This window comes from Schistocerca gregaria, chromosome 8, assembly GCF_023897955.1.
Source record: "Schistocerca gregaria isolate iqSchGreg1 chromosome 8, iqSchGreg1.2, whole genome shotgun sequence".
Lineage (NCBI taxonomy): Eukaryota > Metazoa > Arthropoda > Insecta > Orthoptera > Acrididae > Schistocerca > Schistocerca gregaria.
In genome coordinates, this window is record NC_064927.1 from 306,266,976 (window position 1) to 306,294,132 (window position 27,157).

The following is a 27,157-nucleotide window of genomic DNA, read 5'->3' on the forward strand; positions in this document are numbered from 1 at the left end:
CGACTTCAATAAACCGACTCGACAATCGAGAAAATACCTGATTTGTCTGCAATGTTGTGACGTTTGTTTTGTTCGTAGTTGTCATTGACTGCGCTCTGAGGTATTCTTTGATTAAATAGTCGTTTCCCTGTTTTGTTTTGTGTTAGCGACTTATTTTGGTGTAAGCGTAAGAAATATCACATGATCCGGCTGACTATTTACTTGAAAATTTTACAGAGATAAATCGCAAATTTTTGATTCATAAGGGGCCTGCAAATTTTCAAAATAAATTATTCTGACTTCTCCGAGGCATCCAGAACCTGCAAAGACAGTAACAAATCAGTAACAAGGTATTTCATAAAAGCATTATATATTCGCACACTAAAGAACAATGAGAGGATAGAAAGTAAATGGTTGTTGTACTCTATATTTCGTTTTTCATGCTACTTATTTAATCCTTCTGATGTAAATCTATGCTCTCGGAGCGGATGTAATGATTAAAGGCACATTAATCACATAATTTTAACACATGAAAATAGGCCAGCACATAGGAAATCTATGATGATATACCTAGCACAAAGTAAAACGATTGGTAGGAGAGATAAAAACTTACTACCTCAACATAAAAATGAAGTGGATTACTGGAGAAATGTATCTACACGGACAGCAGCTGTTATAAGAGTTTTGGCATCGAGAGATCTTCCATTTCGCAGTGACAATGAAATCATAGGATATCCCAAAAATGTAATTATTCACGTTGTGTGGAATTATTGAGTGAATTCGATTCATTTCTTGCAAATCGCTGACAAAAGTTCTGGAATCCAGGAAAGGTAACACTCCTTATTTATCAGTGAATGTCTGTAATGGGTTTATTGACATAATGAGTAAACAGAGCCTAAAAACTGTAAATGAAGTTAAGTTAGCAAATTATATTTCTATTAGCGTTGAGTGTACGTCCGATCTGCGTCATGGTAACCAGATATCTTTTATAATTCAATGCCTAGAAGACCGTTTTACTTTTGAATGGTTTCTGATATTTGAAGGTATTAAAGAGCCTGAATCTGAGTATTTGTGTACAAGCAAGAATCAAGGAGAAATGTGAATTTGCCAACTTTGTACCATGCGCGGGACATCCACTGAACTCGATAGGTGTCCAAGCTACTGTGTGTGTCTCAGAGACAACAAAGTTTTTTGAAATGGTTCAGAAAGTGTACAACTTTTTGTCGATATCTACCCATCGACCGGATATATTGACAGAATATTTAGGTCCGAAAGAAGTTGTTAAAAGTATTTCTCAAACGAGATGGTCAACCGGAGCTGATGCTTTAAGCGTCTTGCATGAAGGTCGTAAACAAATTATAAAAAAGTGTGATGTGTATCACAGAAGATAAGAATAGGCAATAGAAAATAGAGACGAAGCCCTTAGCCTGTCCAGAAAAATGGGAAAGCTAGAATTTATTACATTACATTATTACATTTTGAGGCTCTGTATTGGAAAGAATTGACAATAACAATGCACGCTGCATCTAATTTTTTGCTTCACTTGATGATATTGTCATTAACTTCAAATCGTCCGCCAAAGAAAGGAAATCTGAATACAAAGACCTATCTGAAAGAACACAACGTAAAAGCTCAGTCCAGAGTTTTCTTGATGGCTCTGCACCGTCAGTCCAACTGACTGGAAGAAAGAAATTCAACGTAGAAACGTTTCTTCCCATAACTGATACCTTGAGCGTTCATCTGAAACAGCGATCAAGTTCGTATGAGAACATTAGTCAGCGTTTTGGTTTATTTTTCGCTTGAAAACTCTGTATTCCGAAGAGCTGAGACAAAATTATAAAGAATTTTCTGAAGTTTACTAAGAAGACTTCAACGAGCAAGAGTAGGACACGGATTGTCTGCATTTAACAGAATACTTGAAAATTATTCATGGTAAAAATGGGGGAACTAATAGTCTATTGGAAATACCGGGTGATCAAACAGTCACTATAAATTTCGAAATTTATTAAACCACGGAATAATTTAGATAGAGAGGTAAAAATTGACACACATGCTTGGGATGACATGAGGTTTTATTAGAACAATAAAAAAACAAAGTTCACAAAATGTCCGACAAATGGCGCGAGACAGCAAAACGTTAGTGACTGCGCATGTCAATCGTGTATAAAAGAAGCTTAATGAGAGAGAGAATCAGATGAGCCAGCATTCGCAGCATGTTGACGTTACGTGAAAAGGCGCTTTTAGTGAAGCTGTATTATCAGAATGGGAAATGTGCTAGTCCAGCGTTACGATCCTATCGCCATAGGAAATGGATTCGAACTGGTAAAGGTCCGTTGACAAATGTAGCTCTGGCGAGAATGATTTCGAAGGTCGAAGCACGGGTTGTTTAGACAACAGACCCCGTAGTGGCCGACCAAGCACAAGGTGTAATGCTGCTGAAACAGTTCAGGAAGAAATGGAGACTTTACCGGGTGCGTCTATACACGGGGAAGCCAGCGCTCGTGCAGTCGCACGTCGCACCGGCATTCAATACACTACTGTTTGTTTGGAACTTAGGCCTACCCTCCGATACTACCCGTACAAAATCCATCGGCATCATGAACTGTTACCTGGAGATTTAGTGAAGCGGAGGGCATTTGCGGTCTGGGCGTTTCAAAAGATGGCGGAAGATGATGATTGGTTGAGTAACGTGTTGTGGACCGACGAAGCTCAATTCACGCTTCGAGGGTCTGTCAACGTCCACAACTGCAGAATTTGGGCAACCAAAAATTCCTAGAACTGTCGTAGAAACTCCATTTCACGACGAGAAAGTCACGGTATGGTTTGAATTTACCACATCTACCGTTATCAGGGGGTTTTTCTTCGAGGAAATGCGTGATTCTGGTTTTGTAACTGCTACCGTGACGGGTGAGAGGTACGCCGATATTTTACAGAAACGTATCATCCCCAGCCCGGATGATAAAAATCTGCTGGAACGTACGATGTTTATGCAGGATGGCGCTCCACCCAATATCGCTAGACGCGTGAAAGAACTCCTGCGCGCGCCGTTTGGTGATGATCGTGTGCTGAGCCGCCACTTTCGTCATGTTTGGCCTCCCAGTTCCCCAGACCACAGTCCGTGCGATTATTGGCTTTCGGGTTACCTGAAGCCGCAAGTATATCGTGATCGATCGACATCTCTTGGGATTCTGAAAGACAACATCCGACGCCAGTTCCTCCCCACAACTCCGGACATGCTTTACAGTGGTGTTGACAACATAATTCCTCGATTATATCTATTGCTGAGGAATGATGGTGGACATATTGAGCATTTCCTGTACAGAACATCATCTTAGCTTTGTCTTACATTGTTATCCCAATTATTGCTATTCTGAACAGATAAAGTACCATCTGTCGAACATTTTTTGAACTTTTGTGTGTGTGTGTGTGTGTGTGTGTGTGTGTGTGTGTGTGTGTGTGAGTGTGTAATTTTTTTTTATGTTCTAATAAAACCCCATGTCATTCAAAGCATGTGTGTCAATTTGTAACTCTATCCCGGTATATCACCTTTTGAAAGAAAACAAATCTGAAGAGAGATTTCCAAACGTAGAAATCGCTCTGAGAATCTTTTTAAGGATGGTGTTAACCAACTGCAGTTATCCTCCTCGAATTTGAAAATAATAAAATACTAATTAAGAAGTACAATGCTTCGAGGAGCGTGACAGGGAAGCAGGGGTTCGGAAGGGTATGAGGCAGGGTTCTAGCCTACCCCGATGTTTTTCAATCTGCATATCGAGCACGGAGTAGAGGCAAAAAATGAAAAATTTAAAGTAGAAATTAAAATCCGAAGAAATAAAAACCTTGAGGTTTGCCGATGACTGTAATTCTGTCAGAGACAGCAAAGCATCCGGAAGAGCACTTGAAAAGATTGGACACTGTGGTGAGAGGAGGGTATAAGGTGACCATCAACAAACACAAAACGTGGATAATGGAATGTAGCCGAATTACATAATGTGATACAGAGGGAATTAGATTAGGGAATCAGACACTTAAAGTAGTAGATGAGTTTTGCTATTTGGGGAGCAAAATAACTGATGGTGGTCGAAGTAGAGAGGATATAAAATGTAGACTGGCAATGGCATGGAAAGTGTTTCTGAAGAAGAGAAATTTGTTGACATCGAGTATAGGCTTAAGTATCAGAAAGTCTTTTCTGAAAGTATTTGTATGGACCGTAGCCATGTATGGAAGTGAAATATGGACGATAATTAGTTTAGACAAGAAGAAAATAGAAGCTTTCGAAATGTGGTGCTACCGAAAAGTGCTGAAGACTCGATGGGTAGATCACGTAACTAATGAGGAGGTACTGAATAGAATCGGAGAGAAGAGGAATTTGTGGCACAAGTGGACTAGAAGAAGGGATTGGTTGGTAGGACTTGTTATGGGGCATCAAGGTTTGACCAATTTAGCATTGGAGGGCACCGTAGAGAGTAAAAGTCGTAGAGGGAGACCAAGAGATCAACACACCAAGCAGATTCCGAAGGATGTAGGTTGCAATAGTTGTTTGGAGATGACGAAGCTTGCGCAGGATGGAGCAGCATGGAGGGTTGCATGAAACAAGTCTCAGGACTGAAGACCACAACAACAACAACATCCTTCAAGAGAGATTGACTAGTTTATCGCTGATGTCTATAGAATGTGATATGTTTCGAAAATTATAGATTTTAATCAATTGCTTAACGGTTTTGACCATGTCAAATCTAGAACAGTACCTCTTCAATCAACATTGATTTTTAAGCACTAACCTGTGAATGCTAAATGAGTTACTTTTGTGGATTATATTATATAAACTATTCTTTTAACTTGACTTTAAACAAATAAAAAATTATCTATTACTCCACTTATCTAATTTCCTTTTCCATTCTAACAAAATAGTCCTCTGTCAAAGTCATAGGGGCCCCATTATCCTAATGTGCCCAGGGCTTCCAAAAGGTTAAAGAGGGCCCTGGTTATCTCATGTTTCAATTCACGCAAAAGGTCTCTGACACCCTGTATAATTTCTAAGCGACAAAAAATATACTGTTTAGCTTTGGAAATGTTCTCTGTCATTTTGGTATCCTCTGCACGAATAATATCTGTGTAAGTCGCACCTCACTTATATTTGCGACCATCAGTTGTCACCTGAAGATGTCTATGAAGCCGAAATGACTAATTAAACATTTGGTTCCAACAACATTAGGAAGTGTTGCCTATTTAATATTAATTTTGCCTTTTTTACTTACTTATTGGATTGGCCAAACAAATCCCAGTAGGGTTTTGGCCTCGCCGGTCTACCTCCTCCATTATCTTCGTTCCACGTGTTTTCTTCCACCTAGCAATATCGTACTCATACACTCATTTTACCTGTTTTGAAAATGGAAATTTGTGTTAAATTTCTGTAGCTTCTACTCCGTAATACATATAACTCCTAGCTGCTTTTTTATAATAATTCTCGTCCGTTGGATTTTACTTACTGATTATTAGTGTGTAGTAGAGTAACAACATAACAGACTATTGAATACAGTGTTGGCAAGATTTACTCGGCTGCTAATGCTTTTAAATTTCAATACAATATCTGTTGAAAGGATGACCACGTTGCACCTTGGGACATGTTTTTACATTTGGAAAAAAGCTTAATATTGTGAAGTAATTTTTGTGATTTCTGTAGAAGACTGCAGCACATAGAAAGCGAATGTCATCAGTTACAAATGGAATAAGAAAATGTATTACATTTCTGTTCCGAGGAGGTGAAAGTGTTGAAAATATACCAAGATTCAATACTCTGCTCTACTTAAAAGAAATTGCAGAAGGAAGGAAATACATCGCTTGGAGCTGTTAGTCGGCCATATTTAGGTAAAAGTGTGTATCTCAGGTTACGTATACGATAGTCGAAGTACATGATTATTGTGACCAAAAATACTCCTGCGAACTGTCCCAGAAATGTATTGCTTTGACAGAGACCAATATCAATGATTGTAACTTTTCCCGTCTCCCTTCCCAACTGACTTCGGTAGTACAAATATTTAATACTATTTATGTAGTAGGAACGTAATGTAATTGAGAGACAAACATGTAACACAATAGTTAAAACTTTACCAATACGTTAAAAGTAGCTCAGCATCGAGGGAGGCATATGAGAGACATTCATACGCAGAAACACAAGTAGGGCCTATAGAAGGCATTTCTGTAACTAATACAAGAAAGATTAAAGACTATTGATGTTACCTTTGTAAGAGCATTGACTGAAGATGATATAACTGCACTGGCACTTGTTTGTAACGCATCTGAAACAGTATATTATAATCCACTACTATCAAATTGGAGAAAATGACCTCTGTGTAGTAGGCCCACTGTTTCAATTGTCCTCCATTGAGTATTCCTAATTCGACCTTCCATGTTAGATAGAACGCATAAGGTTCGAAATGACAACGGAGTGAGAGAAATAAACACCGTCGTGTGTCTGCGCAGTTAGGAGACACGCAGAATGTTTGACGTTTCTTGTGTCCCTATCTGTTTGCCGCATTTTTCTTGGGAAATGCTTCTAACAGCTATAATTACCAACGTTTACCGTTTCATGCACTTGAGAGTCATTACCTACGCAGATAGGAAGCATGCCTTCGAGAAGATAAGACCCCTTCAGCAGTTATTTTTCCTGGTAGTCTTACCGGCGTCGTTACTGCGTGACAGGACTTGATAGCAACAATTATTGGGAAACATTTTACGTAATACTGAAATTTTTCTTCGCGATGCAGACGCGAAATTAGTAAAGAAGATTCTTCAAACGATCTTCTTTAGCTCAGTGGAGAATGCAAGCTCAATTGAGGGTTGTGACGGACTATGGGCGTAACTGGAGGTTCCTCTTTCTTCCATCAAAGCGCTAAATCGACACCTTCTCATTCGAATTAAAAATTTCAGCTCGATTTTTTGGTAAAGGCTAAGCAACCATCTTAAGAAGTCAGTGGATGACAGGCAGTTGTCATCTTGTTTACTGCTTTTATGTTATGGTATTGACTCTGAGCTGTGTTGCGTGTTAACTTGTGTGGTATAATGAGTGACGTGAATGGTAATGAGTCTGAAAAAGATTATACGGACAAAAAGGAGTCAGTGTGACCGGAATTTTGGCATCTCCGAAAGGAAGTTGAAGAAGAGGGAAACTTTACATTCAAAAGAAGAGTATGTCATAATCCTTAAACAATGAAGGGAGAAACCCGAGCCCAAGACCGGGTTCCCGGTTTCGATTACCGGCGGGGTCAGGGATTTAGGTTTAAGTAGTTCTAAGTTCTAGGGGACTGATGACCATAGCTGTTAAGTCCCATAGTGCTCAGAGCCAATTGAGAAACCGGAGACATTTCAAGTCATTGACGGAAGTGAGCTTATTAAAGATTGGAAGAAAAGTTTAATGGGCTTCTTCTCATCAAAACCACAGGGGAAATTTCCGTTGCCGTTGCAGTCATATGTGAGGATGCACTTTGTCAATGATGGCGCAATCGGTGCTTCAAAACCATATTGGAAGGTCTTTACACAATCTAAGTTCATTAAGAAACAACAAGACTCCCAGAAGATATTTCATTTTTGTCATTAATAGAGAAACCAACTGTAGCAGCAGCAAAGTTGAAGGACATTCAAGATATGTAGCACTTTCTTCCTGATACAGTAAAAGGATGGTACTAAAAAATTTTAGACCGATTAATCAGTGAAGAACCTACTGATCCTGAACGGGTAATGAACTATAATGGTCATGAACATATATTTTTTGTCAATGTACAGTTTAATCAGATAATAAAACAAAAAAAGCAACTTTCAACTCAATTTTCATGATGTTTTATAGAGGTATCATGGTCTGATGGAGAAAGGGCGTAAACCATTCATTATATTTTGGATTATATATCAGAAATGGAAGAAAAATCTTGAGTTGCAAGGAATGATTTTGTATGTTAAAGGTATGGTCTAAAACCATATTACATCATTGAAATATAAGTTTTTCAATAAGATATCAGCATTATAGTACAGTCTTATTCATATGAACAGATAACGAGGGATAAAATAGCTCCATTTCTGGACAGACTTTATCTCAGGTAACAGGAGTAATGAAGCATTCCAAATGACCGAGAAAGCCGACAGATTTCATGAATTGTCGTCGGAGGTACTCATGTATCTATGAAATGTTGGTTACATTTTGCTACAAACAGCCGCAATGTTAATGGCCACCTCGTCAGAGTTTCTACATCATGTCATTTCCATGTACCACAACCAATGTCATGGGAATGCTAGTAAGAGAATAGAATGGAAAGCATAACAGTTCCAATTTGTGTAAGTTTTTCGCAGTTATCGTCATGTTTAGCGTTCAGAAGCACAGTAGAACTAAAGCCGACGAAGCAATATAAGATTGGACCGAAGTTGCAGTGTACTTCGCATCAATAAAATACGACTGACTACTACACTATAGCTTCCTGTGTACCATCAAACCAATTCAGAATAAGTAGAACCATAGGATCCACCTTTCATATGAAATCAAAGGAAGATGTTATGCAGAATGGTCCCCAGTCTGCCGATGTATCTGTGTTAATTGCGACATTAACTTCCAAACGACAATATCATGCCACACATTTCATCAGAAGAGATTCTGGGACCTCCCGTATCTAATAAATACAATCTCATCTCTCTGCTGTGACTGCGGGTTCGAAGAACACTGCAACCGTATTTCCTTCGGCTCCCTCAAAGACAACATAAGGCCACAAAATGTTTACAGTAGGCGTAAATGGATGAGTCGCGAAATGAGTTCACAACGTAAAACTTCGTCGCCAATAATCGACGTAATTTACACGTGCAGGGTTCCCCACAAATGTTGCGACAGACTTCTATAGAGTGTAGCGGATGTCTTGAGGAGCAAATCTAGGATTGGGAACCGCATCCGGAAACGCCATCCTACGACGCTACAGAGCATCGGAAGTTACAGGCGCCTGTGCCTTCCGCAAGCATGACTTTGGCAAAAAACGTGACTTGGCACGCTAACGGACCGTAGGTGGAATGCCTTCCCAATTATGTATGTTATCACCATGATCGGCATTCGAGAAAACGGAGGTGGCTGCTGCATAGAATGGCTTTGACTGCTGTGAATGAGATGCTCTGTCGCCTCAGCTGTTGACGGTTTCGAATACTGACTTCCATTCTTACTTTATTTTTCTACTAGAACCATCTAAAATCTCATATGGTTTTGGCATATAAAAAAATATACTACCGATGGAAACCCTATTCTGAAACCGTCATCCATCGAGGCGACAGACACTGGCGACTGGGATATTCAGCCGCAGTCACTGGGGAACAACGTTACGAGATGTTCCGCCTAAGGTCCGTCAGCATAAAAAGTCAAGTTGGCTGCCAAAGGAGTGGTCTAGTGGCGCACCCCAGCGCCTAGCTCTCAGGCGCTCTGAGGCGTCGTTGGATGAGGTTTACGATTTCCAATCCTCGATTTGCTACTCGGGACATCCTCTACAGTCTTTCAAAGTTTGCGCATCATTTCTGGGGCACTCTGTATTTACATTTATGTCAAACAAACATATATACAAAGTTTAAGCTGTATACGAGTGTTGTACAGAAAGTATGTTCCGATCGGTCGCGAAATGGAAACCACAGTGAAAACCAGAAACGTTTTATTTGCAACAGTTAGGTACGCCATCCACCTACTTCTCTACATAGTCGCCATTCTAACCTCGAGTTTTCTCGTAGTGTTGTATCAGTTTTCCAATATCCTCTTCATAGAAAACAGCCGCATGTGCTTTTGGCCAGTTATCTGCACTGGTCTGCAGCTCGTTAGGTGTGGAATAATTTTGTATTCATAGCCAGCGGTTCTTGTGAGTAGAGGCGAGACTCAGGGGGCGCCAATTGCGGAGTGTATTGTGGGTGATCGTACACTTCTCTCGGAAACGCTGCAGGAGCGTCTTCATTGACCCTGCAATGTGCGGCCGAGATTTGGCATGAAGAAGGAACTGTTCGACAACTGTATTGTGTAGGTTGCGTGAGACAGGCGAAATCTCTATCCAGGCCCTTGTACTTGGCGGGAGACGCTATTCCCTACGCATCTTTACGTGCTCACTGTTCACTCAAAACTGGAAAGAGCGACGCGACACGATCGACGGGCATACTAGAGGCACTGCTCAACACATCTGTGCAAAGCTTTACCGGAGTTTCCTAAGGAATTCCATTTCGTGACCAATCGGAGCTTACTTTCTGGACAACCCTCATAATTTGACCAGTGATTAACATGCATCAAAGTAATACTACTGTAACGTGGTGCTTACATACAACAACTGTTTTATGTAAAATTGTGCTACATTAACTTATTGAGTGTTATAACATACCGCAGCTGGCCGTCGTACTGCACTATAGCGTAGTGGTTAGTCATGCTGACTGGTGTGCTCTATGTTCCCAGTTTAAACCCGACCACCAATAGTTATTCGTTATCTAGTACTTATAATTTCTTGAAGTTAATTGAAATGTCTCATTTTTGTGATGTCAGTATATTATCGAATATTATGTGTTTCTGGAGAGAGCAACACACTTCTCCCACGAGACCAGTTGAATTCTGGCTGCATCTTCATGCCACTAATAAATGTGTCAGTTCTGTTCTTCACTGAAGACTCTTCCTTCGGATTTGGACTTGATTGTGGTTTGAAAGTGACATTTTTTGTGGAGACAGCGGGTACTTCAAAACAACTTCTTTGCCGCAGCTCCAATTAGGCAGTGTAATAACCGTGGTCTACATGAACAGTATCCAGAATACAAACTAGAGTTGTACATCTTTGCTAAATTAAGTACACTGAGTAGGCAGATAGATTCCATAATATCAGTAAGTCAGCTGCAGAATAGGCATCCATCAGTGTTTTCAGGATAGGCTGATCAGGACCCGATGAAGAGATTGAAAGAATTCGACCGAGTCGCCAAACACTACAGGTATGATAACTCGATTTGTTCGAAAAAAGTGTGCTTTTACTTTGTAGCACAGCTATGATTCCACAGCAACTAAGAGAAACTCTGTGGTTAAAGAAAGAAGAAAACGTTTGACGACAATCAGCAGGAAGTTAGTTTGGTAGAAGAAAAATTTGAAGATCGGGGCCCAACGCCAACAGCAAACAACACAGTCGTACGTACAGAATATTTTGGCCTTGCGCCACATTGTGAATCCCAAGATGGCAGAGCCGACAAAATCTCACAGCCAATGGAAGAAGTCGCTTGGAAGTTGTACCAAGCCCTTCTGGTACACAAAGTCACAAAGTCAGAAAATTTTATCTGTTGGATACAGCGAATCAAAAAAAAAAAAAAATGCAGTAGGAAAGAGTCGAACGACAGAGGTATGAGTGACTGCAGCCACTTTAAATTCGTCACTCTCATGAGCCAGCAGTACCACAAAAGAAACAGCAATGTATCGCAGTCAGAAATGTATGACCGGGCACACACGAGACAGCAGCCTTGGGTCACGGTTCGATGTGTCACACGGTAGCAGAAAACGTTGAAGGAAAGGCGTATTAATCTTCACCATCAATCTCTGTCCCAGTCTAACGTGTCAGGATGAATGGACTCTGCCATCTTAAACTTATGGTGTAGCCACCAAACGACAAGCCAGCATCCGACCATCCCAGGATCGACCAACTACCATGCCAAGTATAATGCCACGTAGAAAACAGAAGTTCAGACGACAACACTCCAAGTGTGCTTCAATTGTCGACCCCCTGGTCAACATGCACACTAATGCAGAAAAAGAAAACTAGTTTGCGACAAGTACTTCGCTGCCACAAATTAACTATCTGAACAGTTCTATTCGTGCTTCATTTTCAGACGATTATAGCCGACCTTTGGGACAAAGCCCTTTGCCGTACCCTAGATGAGGTCACTCCGCAATACGTCTTAGCCATTCCCCATCAACCAAGAGAGATACTAACCGCTCGCCGAACTGTAATATTCAGAAAACTATGCGGGACTATCATCGTGTTGAGAGTTAAGAAGCATTGTGCTCTCATTTAAATATATGGCCGAAAAAGTCAGCCTACAGGAATTGTGAAACGAACCCTGTCGTCCGGTACCGCGTGCCACAAAGGGCGCAGATTCACCACGAGATGAGGAAATTCACAGGCGTCTATTGTTTATTGAGGCCTAAGCGCTGTAGTGTGCGAGTGAGACAGATGAGAACCTACGGCATAAGGAAACCCACTAGAAGCCGTTTGTGGCCTAGGAGACGTATCTGTGTTAAATATGTCGGACCTAAGATCGGCTATAAAAGGAAGCATTTATGGAAAGTATTTAATTCTGTAGTAACGCAGGAAATGAAGTCACAGTAATTTTAATCTGCCATCTTCCATATATATTTATGGTTACGCCAATAAAACTTGAATATTGATCATATCTATAATAGTTTAGGATTTACTGTTAAAGAGAAATTAACAAGTTTTGAACAAGGAACTGAATGCAAAAATCTAAACGCTTTAGTCAATCTTAACGATCGACATTTCGTATAGAAGGGCATAATTAAAATGAGAAACATTGTAAATATCAACTGTGTAACTTTACTTGTTTAAAAGATACAGTAAATTTAAATTATCAGTATTTAAAGTTAAGCTTCAGATCATTATTTCCTCCACACAAAACACATCAAACGATGACAGCATGACACCTTATTTAATCATTAGGTAATCCTATACTTGTTGTAAAGTTTAGTGCTTAATAGTTACTTTTTATTTATATATTTATCACAAAGCACATTGTTCCAAGGCTACTGGCCGGGGTATTCAAAGTTATGAGGGAAATTGTATTGGTTTTATGTACAAGAATTTAACAATGGATACTACTTTTAATTTATTTAGAACGTGGAAGTTCACTTAAATATATGGAAATGTAAAATAATGTAGAATAAGTTATAGGCAATCAATGGACAGCTTTAGGAAAGAGAACTGCCCTAGTCTGTTGAGAGAGGATATTTGGCGCGCGCGGGAAACGCCACCAGGGACAGGCAGAGGGAGTGCTGGGGCAGACGCGAAAGCGGACAGTTCGGCTGGAGACACCAAAGAGTACAGTTCAGATTGAGACCCGACAGCGGACAGTCGGTCTTTAGGCAGCTTGGAAGTGTAGTATCGCGAGACTTAGTTTCTGAGCGGTGAGCAGCCGCGCCCCTGGTGTCAACGTTTCGGGTACTTAACGAGCTGGAGTATTGGACTTGTAATTCAGGATGATATTGTGAATGATCTAACTGTGTCGAATGGATATGCGCTCGACTTTAACAGTAACTCTAAATACGACCACTTTCGCTTTTAGTTTGCTTTCTGAACAAACATTATTCTAACCAAGTCGCAACTGTGTGGCCTAAATCACGGGCCAGACGCCCTGAAGCGTGAATACCACTGACCCCCGCCATTACTTGCAATTACAGCGCTGTCAAGCCAGAGCTCACTGGAGAGCAGGATTGGTGCCAGTAATGGCCGTGTGTTAGTTAGGAGGAGCCCAGTTGAGAGCCTACGTCCAAAAACAACCCTTCCGCGCGATAGGCACACTGGACCTACACAGGGAAATGCGGTCTCTGGTGAGATTCCACATGACAGCAGGAGCACTCTCGTGGTTACCCCACGCTTTCTGACTGGAAAACTGTGCGTCAGTCTGGTGATTCGACCAGCAGCTTCGCAAAAGATGTTGCCTTGCCCTTCTCGATCAACAGACCTGTTTCCAGTCAAGAACATATGGAACATCACTTGACGACAACTCCAGTGCAACAGGTATGAACTTCATCCCTCAAACTAAAAAAATGGTTCAAATGGCTCTGAACACTATGGGACTTATCATCTAAGGTCATCAGTACCCTAGAACGTATAACTACTTAAACCTAACTAACCTAAGGACATCCCACACATCCATGCCCGACGCAGGATTCGAACCTGCGATCGTAGCGGTCTCGCGGTTCCAGACTGTAGCGCCTAGAACCGCTCGGCCACCGCGGCCGGCCCTCAAACTAAACCGCGGCACCTGTACAACTTAAGGCACGCAGGTTTGAACGCTTGAATACAATATTCTGGCGGTTACATCGGTTATTAATGCGACTATGTTAAAGGACAGATTATTACTACGTAGAGCCTGTGAAAGGGAATGTAGAAAACTGCGAGGCTGGTCGAACGTTCGCACTCTACCCTTGTGAGCATCTACTGAAGGAGGTAGAAGGTCAGTGAAACTGCCACTAGTCTCTAAACGGTTGGACGTCCACAATTATTCACAGAGCGTGGGGTTCGGAGGCATGACTGCTCTGTAAAATAGGGTATATGGTGATCTGTGGCATTTCTGCCGAAAGAGCACAATGAGGGTGCACGCACAAGTGTTTCCTGAAAACTATGCGTGGCTATCTTCTATGAAGGTGAGGTCGCCGTAAATGAAAATACTCCACGGACAAAAGTAACAGTGAATCAACTTGGTTACTAAAACACAGTGTTCTTTTCATCAGCAACGTCGAAAGTGAAGGTTCTCTAAGGAGAACGTCCTTACGGAGTTGTGTGAGCCATTTCCAAAGTAAATCGCCCGTCTCACCACCAACAACCTTTCCCTCTTCTTCCCCATCCCCCTATCCCCTTCTCTCTAGATCAAATGTGCATCACTTGCATCTGTTAACACATCATCAGGACTAACCATCAAATGGACACTCGGCTCATCTTACCTGCACACCCAGCATGTCCATCAGGTCTTTATACAATTTTATTTTTGCAGACTGCAGTAATCATGCCGATGACATTTCTGCAAGCGCTCCTACACCTTCTTCCACTGCCATCTACTGTTTTGAGGTACCTGTTACAATTTTTTTTTCTTATTTTCCAAAACACATTTTCAGGCCACAAATACAAGACTCGAAATGTTTAACAATTATTACATTATATTATTTAAAGGAATAATACAAGTATCAAACTTTTAAATAATTTCTGGATTGGAGTAGCTTTGGAAATTATTACTTGACAACGGTTAGACACGAACTACGAGTACATTGTAATTTAGGTGTACCGAAGCAATGGCATTCAGGCCATTGCCTCGTAGGAACCTGACGTAACGTAAGGGTGTACTGTTGAATAATGGTGGGAATTATGAACTTTTCTAAGCCACATCCCACACTGCAGGCCACAAACATATACTTCACTAGCAGACTAAAACTGTGTGCCGGACCGAGACTCGAACTCGGGACCTTTGCCTTTCGTGGGCAAGTGCTCCACCATTTGTGTTATCCAACCACGACTCACGCCCCGTCCTCACAGCTTTACTTCTGCTAGTACCTCGTCTCCTACCTCCCGAACTTTACAGAAGCTCTACTGCGAACCTTAAAGAACTAGAACTCCTGAAAGAAAGGATATTGCGGAGACATAGCTTAGCCACAGCCTGGCGGATGTTTCCAGAAAGAGATTTTCACTCTGCAGTGGGGCGTACGCTGATGTGAAACTTCCTGGCATGTCTCCGCAGGTATGCTAGTTCGGCAAGGTTCGTAAGAGAGCTTCTGTAAAGTTTGGAAGGTAGGAGGCGAGGTACTGGCAGAACTAAAACTGTGAAGACGGGGCGTGAGTCGTGCTTAGAAAGCTCAGATGGTGTAGCACTTACCTGCGAAAGGCAAATTTCCCGCGTTCGAGTCTCGGTCCGGCACACAGTTTTAATCTGCCAGGAAGTTTCAGATCAGCGCAAACTCCGCTGCACAGTGAAAATCTCATTCTGGAAACATCCCCCAGGCTGTCTCCGCACCATCCTTTCTTTCAAGAGTTCTATTTCTGCAAGGTGCACAGGAGAGCTTCTGTAAAGTTTGGAAGGTAGGAGACGAAGTACTGGCAGAAGTAAAGGTGTGAGGACGGGGCATGTGTCGTGCTTGGGTTGCATTTGTCCGCGAAAGGCAAATGTCCCGAGTTAGAGTCTTTTTCCCACATTCAGTTTTAATCCATCGGGAAGTTTCACATCAGCGCACACTCCGCTGCAGAGTGAAAATCTCATTCTGGATATACTTCAATAAACTGCAATACTGTTACCACTAGGATAGGAATGGAGGAGGAATTCAGAAACAAGTAAAAAAACGAAAAAATTAACTTCTTCTGTGACCCACAACTTACAACTCAGTACTTCGCTATCATGAGAGGCCATACCTTCAGCAAATTTGGCCAGTCAGATAACGTCAACTGTAGTGGGGTAGCCGCAGATACAAACTTCCTATTAGTGCTAACCACCAATAGTCTAACTCCTAAACTGATGCAGCTGAGTTTCCCACACTCTTAGTGGTATGCATCAACAATCTGATCAACAGTATCTGCACACCTATTAATAGTAGTAACGCAATACTATAGAGGTCGAAGATTCAGCATCTACATCGTAAGAGGTGTCAATTGCATTTTCTCAGGTATTTTGAGAGATATTTCCAACATGTAATTGCACTCAGCACAAAGAAATACTGTCCATCAGGTCTTTAATGCTATGGAAAGCTTCGGTTGGTTGTCGCTATGATAAAATGATTTCAAATTGTTATTCGATAGAGCGATCTCGAAATAGTCTACCTCAATGTTCGTTTAAGCACCATGCACTAACAAGGACAACAAAACTAGGAGGATAGCCACTATAACGGGATAGTGAAGCACAGCACACCGCTAATCTATCCATGTCAGCTTACCAGTTTCCTATACGGTTCATAAGTGTGCTTGGTGATTTAGTTTCTGAGAAGTTATCGCTGGCAGAGTGCTGTGTGCAGTTTTCAGGTCTCATGTACAAGCTGGGTGTAATGCTGGATAATAGCCGAATTGTGATGCCACAATTAAAGAAACAGAAGTGCTGGCGACAGTAAGCAAGTTTCGCCTCAAAACACGGAAGACGAGATGTGCTGCATATGTATAGTGGAAGAAAATTTTAATAACGGAAACGTAGTAGTTATCTGTAGCAATTTTCAAATAAACCTCACTACCTCGTCTTTAATTATGCATTGCTTATTGTTCCTTTCACTGTCACAGTTAGTTCTGTTGAGGCAGAAAAGTGATGCATTTGCCACGACCATATGTTTCGCAGAGATTGTTCAAACTACAACATTTCTCAATAAGATTTGCCCTTCCAACATTCCACTTGCATCTACAATGAAACCCCAATATTCAGAACAGACGCATATTGCTAACTGTAAATAGGTTTTTTGTCAGGGTAGTGAAAAATGTCGAATATACCAAAACAAAATCTCTATTAATCATCGTATATTCATTTGCATAGAGAAAATTACTCTTTTTGTATTTGCTTGGGGTAATTTTAGAAACATCTATATAGACATGTACACCGATACCCCGAAATAACCATACGGCTCGTGGCGGAGAGTACCCCAGACAACTATTACTCTGTTCCAGTTGCAAATAGGGCGAATTAAAAACGACTGTTTATATGCCACCGTATGAGCCCTAATTTCAGTTATCTTTTCTTCCTGATCCTTACGCGTAAAGCATTTGGAGGCCACAGGATCGTTCTGCAGTCAGCTCTCTAAATTTTCACAATAGCGTTGCTCGAAAAGAATGTTCCAATAGAGTCCCCGAAACCCGTCTGCAACACTTATATGATGCTCTGACCTAACGGTAACTAATTTAGCAGCCCGCCTCTGAATTTATTCGATGTCTGCGTTCGCTCCGACCTGGTGCGTATGCCAAACATTCTACTGGTACTCAGCAACGGGTCGCACTAGCCTCCTATATGCGGTCTCCTTTGTGGATAAACCGCACAATACATGAATTCTTCCAAAAGACTGAAGACGACCACTCGCCTTCTCTACCACAATCCTCACACGCTCGTTCCATTTCAAATCACTTTGCAATGTTACGCACAGCCATTAAAAGGACGTGATGTGCAAGCAGGACACTACAAATTATGCACCAAATATTAACGGTTTGTTTTTCTACTGATCTGCATTAATTTACATTTTTCAACATTAAGAGCCAGCTGCCGTTTCTAACACCAACAAGAAATTTTGTCTACGTCATCTTATATCCTCCTACAGTCACTGAAATTCGACATCTTACCGAATAGCACAGCATCATCAGCAAGCAACGTCCAAATTAATTTTTAACTTATAATTTAAAACTACATCCAAATAATCTAATTCTTTCTCCAGTGCACAAGCTACTGTGTTCTCGAACTGTAATACATAATTCTATTCTCTATCATTGCTTTGGAGAAATCATCTGCTTTCCATTGCTTTAGTTGGGGTATCCGGTAATTTTAAATTTGTTTCTTATTTAATGCTTCACAGTATTCCCAAAATATTGCACATAGTGCTGAGTGTTTGTTGGCAGCCATTTGGCTCCATATTCTTGAAAACAATCTGTATAAGGTTTTAAGTTTCCAGCTTCTGCAAATGAGTGCCCATTACATTAAGTTACTATTCAGTTTATAACTCTGCATAGGACTGCTCTCATGCTAGGTGAGCGAGATGCAGTCCACTACATTGAGATACAATATAATAATTCTTTAGCAGATCCAAACAGGACTGGAGGTATATAAATAGTTTTTACATGTCTCCGTTAACATAATAAACGTACAATTTTTTCGACCAGAATTTCAAAGCATGGGCGGTTATCATTGCTATTTATGCCTAAAGCCGAACTCTGATATTCTCCATCTGTATCCAGATTTCTCTGTAGACTACGTTTAAATTAACATGTGAAACTTGCCGGCAGATTTACAACAGCTTCTTCCTTTTACTTTAGCAATTTAGATGTTATTCAATCATAGCATTTGTCTTCACCATATATACTCAAGTTTTCGTTTTTCATTCGTTCTCTTCTGTTTACACTTTTCCTTTTTGCACACAGAACACATTAAGTGCAGTTAAAAGGTTTATTTCCTGATTAGGGTATGCCTTAAGTATTCAGAATATTGGTTCTTCTTCTTAAGACCTATCGAACAATATGAAACTGCTTATGTCTCTAAATCAGAATTTAATATCCTTAATAAGGATGCTGTCCATTAGATGGTTTCTTAATCTTAAGCCTCGGTGCTTGAAGGATCATTTAAAGTATTTCATTTTGCTATATGTCGCATCAGTAGTACAGGAACACTCATAAACACCCATAAGATGTGGGAAACCTACTAAAGAGAGAGACTGCAGTATACATGGTAATACAGGCCAATTATGTGTAGCTGCTTCGCAGTTCAGGCACAACCAATCACGTAACACAATTTCATCAATAGTAGTGTTTCGAAAACCACACCTTAAGGTATAAATTATACACATGTCAAAAACGTTTTGCATCACCTTGGTTCTGAGAGTTCCCGAACCTGTACAGAACATTGGAATAGAGATTAACATAAATATCATTTCCGCCCTTTTTATTGCTCATGAAAACCACACATTGCATGTTGTACCACCATACAGCGAGACCAGAGGTGGTCGTGCAGATTGCTCTATACATCTCAACCTCTAATACCCAGTAACACGCCCATTTGCGTCCGGCCATGCTGATATAGGTTTTCCGTGATATCCCTAAATCGCTCCAGGCACATTTCGGAATGGGTGCTTTGACAGGGCACGGCCGACTTCCTTGTCCGTCCTTCTCTAATTCGATGAGACCGATGACCACGCTGTTTGGTCTCCTCCCCGTTCCCCCCCGAAAAAATAACAGTCATTTTCAATCTATCCCAGGCATGTTCGATAAGTTTCATGTCTCGAGATCATACTGACCACTCTAGTCGACCGATGTCGTTATCCTGAAGCAAGTCATTCACAAGAAGAGCACGATGGGTGGCGCGAATTGTCGTTCATGAACAGGAATGCGTCGCCAATATGCTGCTGTTATGGTTGCACTATCGGTCGGAGGATGGCATTCATGTTTTGTACAGCCGTTACGGGGCCTTCCATGACCACCAGCGGCGTACGTCGACCCCACATAATACCACCTCAAAACAGCAGTGAACATCCACCTTGCTGCTCTTGCAAGACGGTGTGTCTAATGCGTTCAGCCTGACCGGGTTGCCTCCAAACACGTCTCAGACGATTGTCTGGTTGAACGCATATGCGACACTCATCGGTGAAGAGAATGTGATGCCAATCCAAAGCGGTCCATTCGGCAAGTTGTTGGGCCTGTCTGTACCGCGCTGCATGATGTCGTGGTTGCAAAGATGGACCTAGCCGTGGATGGACAGAGTGAAGCTGCACATCAGGCAACCTATTGCGCACGGACTGAGTCTTAACACGACGTCCTGTAGCTGCACGAAAAGCATTATTCAACATGGTGGCGTTGCCGTCAGGGATTATCCGAGTCATAATACGTAGGTACGGATCATCTACTGCAGTTGTAGCCCTTGGGTGGCGTGAGCGAGGCATGTCATCGATAGTTCCAGTCTCTCTGTATCTCTTCCATGTCCGAACAACATCTTTTTGGTTCACCCCGAGGCGTCTGGACATTGTGTCTGTGATACAATATCCACAGACAACGTCTGACTTCAGGACTCCTGGGAACCGGGGTGAGGCAAAACTTTGTTCTGGTGTGTGTTTTACTCTCAGCCTAGGGTATTCTTTTACCTTATGTACCCACACCAATTTAAGTCAGCTATTCATTGGTATTTTGCGCTAACTACTGTTCCAGCCAATGTGTAGTAAAAGAGCACTAGATTTCTTCCCTTGTGTTTACTACGTTCACTGTCAACTACACGTTCCTCTCTGCATTAAACCTCGTCATCTCTTCCGTACCCTACAGTCTTCCAGCGCTGGAGTACTGTTCTTATAGACAACTGCATCATCTCTGGCTAACCTTTACATATTCCAGTAAAGAATGTATAATGTAGAATTCCCTTCCTATCTGTATTATTTACGTAGTACTGGCAACTTAGAACTTAACAGCTTGATTATAAAAGCTGTACGTGATATAATTTGTATTCTATTCTTTTTCTCTCTGACAGACACAACATGCAGTAAATTCAGTATAGCATCGCTCCTCACCGCTCCATCCAACCAAGATACAGGTTAAACAAGGTAGCTATCACCACCATTCCAGACAGATGTGGACCATCGTGATTAGTACACAGCAATTGTAAGGCGTGAGGGTTTATAAACCTGAGTTTCCATCCATCTATGTATCTGTCAAAGCAATATTTATATTCGCCAATAGAATCTGACATGTTTTCTAAGTGATAATAGAAGTAGATAATGAACAGCGAGTCGACCAGTGTGGCCGAGCGGTTCCAGGCCCTTCAGTATGGAACCGCGCTACCGCTACGGTCGAAGGTTCGAATCCTGCATCGGGCATGATGTGTGTGATGTCCTTAGGTTAGTTAGGTTTACGTAGTTCCCGGTTCTAGGGGACTGATGACGTCAGATGTTAAGTCCCATAGTGCTCAGGGCCATTTGAACCATTTGAACCAATGCACTGAGACGTACGATGATGAGACTTGTTCAAATAGAGTGGGAGCAACTGTACAGCAGTTTGACCTATATCGATGATCAGTTGTCAACCAGATTCATTCCATCTCACTGTCTTCAACAGAAGCGGTGTCGGTGTATGCTTAGTTAGCTTCAATGGTTCTTTCGTTAAAATTATCCGCACAAGGGTCGTTGCTGAACGTATTTGTAAAGCATCTCCAAAGTGTTGCAAACACAATATGTATTGAGCTGAATAAACTATGTCCATGAAAAGAACGTGTTAAAACGCTATTGGATTTTATCTTAAAGCATGTGTTCTTGAATAATGTTTACCCTGATAATGTCGGCTTAGATAATGGTGTAAGTGCATGTATCGGAAATCAGTAGGAGAAGGCGACCCATGTGGAATTCAAATCACACGAAAAATAACTATTCGTGAAGTATTTCTATATAGTGATGGGATGGATGTCAAATCAAGAAGAATAAACATGTTTTAGAGTTTTACTATATTACCTGTCTTAGGTTGGCAAGTGTCGGTGAATGTACTGGCTATTTAATAATAATTAGTGTTAAGGTTTGCACTTAGTTTGTAGAAAAATAATTAAAATTGCAGACGCAATTAGCATATTATAGTTCGTGTTCTATGCTGAATACAGATTTATGCTTACTGATCTCTGCGAAACCTCACTCCAGGACCACCTAATAACTGTGACACCTATTTCTACTTTCGCATGTGGTGATAATATGGAATACCGACCAATGGTAGCGACTTATTTATGTATGGATGCGGATGACCGTGACAGAGAGATTTGCTGTTCCGACACGCACCACACTACGGTAGCTAAAAATCGTCGTCGTATTGAGAGTCGTAAAAACCAGTGCCACAATAGGCGGAATATATTGTCAGAATATTTACATTCGAAAAAATATGTTAAAAATCATTCACCAACCAGATGGTTAGCCCAAGCTGATGCGGTAAGCGCGTTGCATGTAGGTTCAAAATGGTTCAAATGGCTCTGAGCACTATGGGACTTAACATCTGTGGTCTTCAGTCCCCTAGAACTTAGAACTACTTAAACCTATCTAACCTAAGGACGTCACACACATCCATGCCCGAGGCAGGATTCGAACCTGTGACCGTAGCAGTCGCGCAGTTCCGGACTGAGAGCCTAGAACCGCTAGACCATCGCTGCGGCTGCATGAAGGTCATCAACGAATTATGAAAACTGTGATGTCCATCGCAGAAGGAACAGAACAGGCAACAAAAACTAGAGACGAAGGTCTTAGTGCCTCTAGAAAACTGGGAAAGCTAGACTTTATTACATTAACGGAAATTTGAGGCTCTATATAGGAAAGAATAGACATAACAAGCAATTATCTTCAGAAATAAACAATAAGAATGCACGATGCAACTAATTTTTCGCTTCACTTGATAATTTTAACATTAACGTCAAATTGTTCGCCAAAGACAGGAAGCCGGAATCTGGATACAAGAACCTATCTCAAAGAACGAAACGTAAGAGCTCACTCCAGAATTTTTTTGATGGAGCCGCACCGTCAGCCGAACTGAATGGAACAGAGAAATTCAAAGTAGAAACGTTTCTTCCCATAACTGAGACCCTGATCGTTCATATGAAACAGCGATTAAGTTCGTATGAAAAATTTAGTCAACTTTTGGTTTATTTTTTCGCGTGAAAGCTCTCTATTCGAAAGACCGGGGACAAAGTTCCAAAGACTTTTCTGAAGATTATTATTAAGATGTCAATGAGCAAGAGTAGGAATCGGATAGTCTCCATTTAACACAATACTTGAAAATAGTTCATAATAAAAACGGGGGAACTAACAGTATATTTGAAAGAAAACAAAACTGAAGACACATTTACAAATGTAGAAATTGCATTGAGAATATTTTTAGGGATGATGGTAACCAACTGCTATGCAGAACGCTCCTTCTCCAATTTGAAAAGAATATGGAGCAGGCAGTAAAGGTAACAAATGAAAAATTTGGAGTGGGGATTAAAATCCATAAGACGAAATAAAAACCATGGGGTTTGACGATGATATTGTAATTCTGTCAGAGACAGCAAAGGACCTGGATGAGCAGTTGAACGTAATGGAAAGTGTCTTGAATGGAGGATATAAGATCGACATCAACAAAAGCAAAACGATGATAATGGAATTTAATCTAATTAAATCAGGTGATGCTCAGGGAATTAGATCAGGAAATGAGACACTTAAAGTAGTAGATGAGGTTTGCCATTTAGGGAGAAAATAACTGATGATGGTCGAAGAAGAGAGGATATAAAATGTAGATAGGCAATGGGAAGGAAAGTGTTTCTGAAGAAGAGACATTTGTTAATATCGAGTATAGATTTAAGTATCAGGAACTCTTTTCTGAAGGTATTTGTATGGAGCGTAGTGAAACATGGACAATACCTAGTTTAGACAAGAAGAGAATAGAAACTTTCGAAATGTGGTGTTACAGAATAATGCTGAAGATTGGATGGGTAGATCACGTAACTACTAAGGAGCTACTGAATAGAATTGGGGAGAAGAGAAACTTCTGGGATAACTTGATTATAAGAAGGAATCGGTTGGTACGACATGTTCTAAGGCATCAAGGGACCACCATTTAGTATTGGAGGGCAGCGTGGAGTGTTAAGATCGTAAACGGAGACCAAGAGATTAATACACTAATCAGATTCAGAAGGATGTAGGTTGCAATAGTTACTTTAAGATGAAGAAGCTTGCACAGGATAGAGTGGCATGGAGGACTGTATCAAACTAGTCTCTGGACTGAAGACCACAACAACAACAACTTGCTTCAAGAGAGATTGCCCAGTTTACGCTGGTATCCATAGAATGTGATATGTTCAAAATGTAGATTTTGAAGAAATGATTAACGATTTTGCCTATCTCAAATCTAGAAGAGTACCTCTTCAGTCAACATAGATTTTAAGCACTAACCTGTGGGTGCTGAAGGAGTTATTTTTGTGGATTATGTTATATTATCTATCCATATAACGTGACAGTAAATAGATCAAAATATATCTAAAATCTCGCTTATCTAATTCCTTTGTCTATTCTAACAAAATACTGCTCTGTCAAGATCATGGGGGCCCCATTATCCTAATGTTCCCAGGGTCTCCAATGGGTTAAAGACGGCGCTAACTATCACATGTTTCAGTTTACCCAAAAGGTCTCTGACGCCTTGTATAAATATTTCTAAGCGACAAAAAATATACTGTATAGCTTTTTAAATCTTCTGTGTCGTTTTGGTATCCTCTGCACAAAAAATATCTGTCTCGGTCGCATCTCATTTTATTTGTATTTCCGACATTCAGTTGTCATCTCAAGATGCCTACGAAGCCGAAATCTGGATCGTGACTAATTAAAGATAACTTCCAACAAAATTAGGAAGTGCTGCCTACTTAATATTAATTTTGTCTTTCTTATTTACCTACTTAGTGCCTGGCCAACAAAACCGCAGTCGGCCTTTAACCTCACCTATTTACCACCACCATCTTCTTCCTTACACATGTTCTCCTCCATCTAGCCTAAACGTAATCATATACTCACTTTACCTGTCTTAAGAATGGAAATTTGTGTTACTTTCCCATAGCTTCTATTCTGAAATATATTTAACCTCTAACTGCATTTATGTAATAGTCCTGGTCGGTTTGACTTTTTACTGATTGTTAGTGTGTAGTAGAGTAACAATGGAGCAGTATTAATTACAGTTCCGACAAAATTTTACTCGGCAGCAAATGATTTTAAATTTCACTTGAATGTCTGTTGCTGGGTGTATGACCATGTTGCACCTTGGGACATGTTTTAACATTTGGAAAAAAAATCTTAATTTTACGGAGACATTTTTGTGATTTCAGTAAAAGACTGCAGCACATAAAAAGCGAATGTCATCTGTTACAAATGGAATAAGAAAATATATTAAATTTTGGTTCCAAGAAGTAAAAGTGTTAGTTTATCATGCTTCAGTACTGTTCCCTACTTGAAAGCAATTGCAGTCGGAAGAAAATACATCGCTTGGAGTTCTTAGTCTACCACATTTAGGTGAAAGACTGTTTCTCAGTTTGTACATACGAAAATCGACGTACATGGTTATTGTGACCAAAACCAACTCCAGCAAACTGTGCTTTGACACAGACCAATATCAATGGCTGTGACATTTTCACTCTCCCTTGCAAACTGATTTCAGTAGTACAAATATTTAACACAATTTGTGTAGTAGGAACATATTGTAATTCAGACACCAACATATTAAACTATAGATAAAACTTCAGCAATACGTTAAAAGCAGCTCAGGAGGAATATGAGAGATATTCACGCACAGAAACACAAGTAGGGCCTATAAAAGACATTTCTGAAATTAATAGAAGAACGATTACAGACTGTTGATGTTACCTTCGTAATAGCATTGACTGAAGATGATGTAACTGCACTGAAGCTTGTATGTGGCTCATCTGAAACAATACATTATAATCCACTACGATCAAATTGGAGAAAATGACCTCTGTGTAGTAGGCCCACTGTTTCAATTGTCCTCCATTGATTATTCCTAATTCGTCCTTCCATGTTAGATAGAACGCATAAGGTTCGAAATGACAACGGAGTGAGGGAAATGAACACCGTCCTGTGTCCGAGTAGTTAGGAGACACGCAAAATGTTATACGTTTTTAGTGTCCCTATCTGTTTGTTGCATTCTTCTTAGAAAATGCCTCTAACAGCTATAATTACCAACGTTTACCGTTTCATGTACTTGAGAGTCATTACCTACGCAGACAGGAAGCATGCCTTCGAGAAGATAAGTCCTCTTCAGCTGTTATTTTTCCTGGTAGTCTTACCGGCGTCGTTACAGCGTGACAGGACTTGATAGCTACAATTAATGGGAGACATTTTACGTAATACCGAAATTTTTCTTCGTGAATCTGAGGCGAAATTAGCAAAGAAGATTCTTCAAACGATTTTCTTGAGCTCAGTAGAGAATGCAAGCTCAATTGAGGATTGTGACAAACTATGGGCGTAATTGGATTTTCCCCTTTCTTCGATCAAAGTGCTAAATCGATACCTTCATATCTGAATTACCCACATTGAAAATGTAAGCTTGATTTTTTTGGTAAAGGCTAAGCAATTATCTTAAGAAGGCAGTGGATGACAGGCAGTTGTCACCTTGTTTATTGCGTTTAGGCTATTGTATTGACTCTGAGCTGTGTTGCGTGTTAACGTGTGTGGTATAATGAGTGAAATGAATAGTAATGAGTTAGAAAATGATTTTACAGACAAAAAGAGTCAGTGTGACCGGAATTTAGGCATCTACGAAAGAAAGTTGTCATAATCCTTAAACAATGAAGGGAGAAACCACAGCAATTTCAAGTCATAGAATTCCGGTTAACGGCTGACGCTACAGATCAATTTGCATTAAGATGAATTTATTTATGAAAATACAAAGTACAGTCACCAACAAACGTCACGTATTCACATACTCCTTTACCTTTAACCCAAATGAATACAGACTCATTTACAGATATTTTTCTCTTATTACGAGTATACAAAGACAATGCAGAAGGCGACATATAAGTCTTTATTAGCAAGTTCTGCCATTTGGTAGGTGCGATAGGCAATAATGTCTCTACCAACAAAACTTTCAAGTCCAGGTACGTTAGGAACTCCAGTACCATCACGTACAATGGCTACAGTGAGCCAACCATTACCATGTGAGAAAGTATCATTAATGTCAATACTAAAATTAAGTCTACAACCACAGAAAACACAAGTTCC

At 40.6% G+C, this 27,157-nt stretch overlaps 1 long non-coding RNA gene across 1 annotated transcript; it reads right to left on the reverse strand.

Moving 5' to 3' along the window:
• Positions 1 to 244: 244 nt before the first annotated feature.
• Positions 245 to 6,455, reverse strand: LOC126284637 (uncharacterized). The gene is made up of 3 exons (XR_007551518.1): positions 6,220 to 6,455; positions 5,238 to 5,358; positions 245 to 299 (listed from the first exon to the last, which is right to left on the reverse strand). It is a non-coding gene; the product is annotated as an uncharacterized LOC126284637 (long non-coding RNA).
• Positions 6,456 to 27,157: the final 20,702 nt, after the last annotated feature.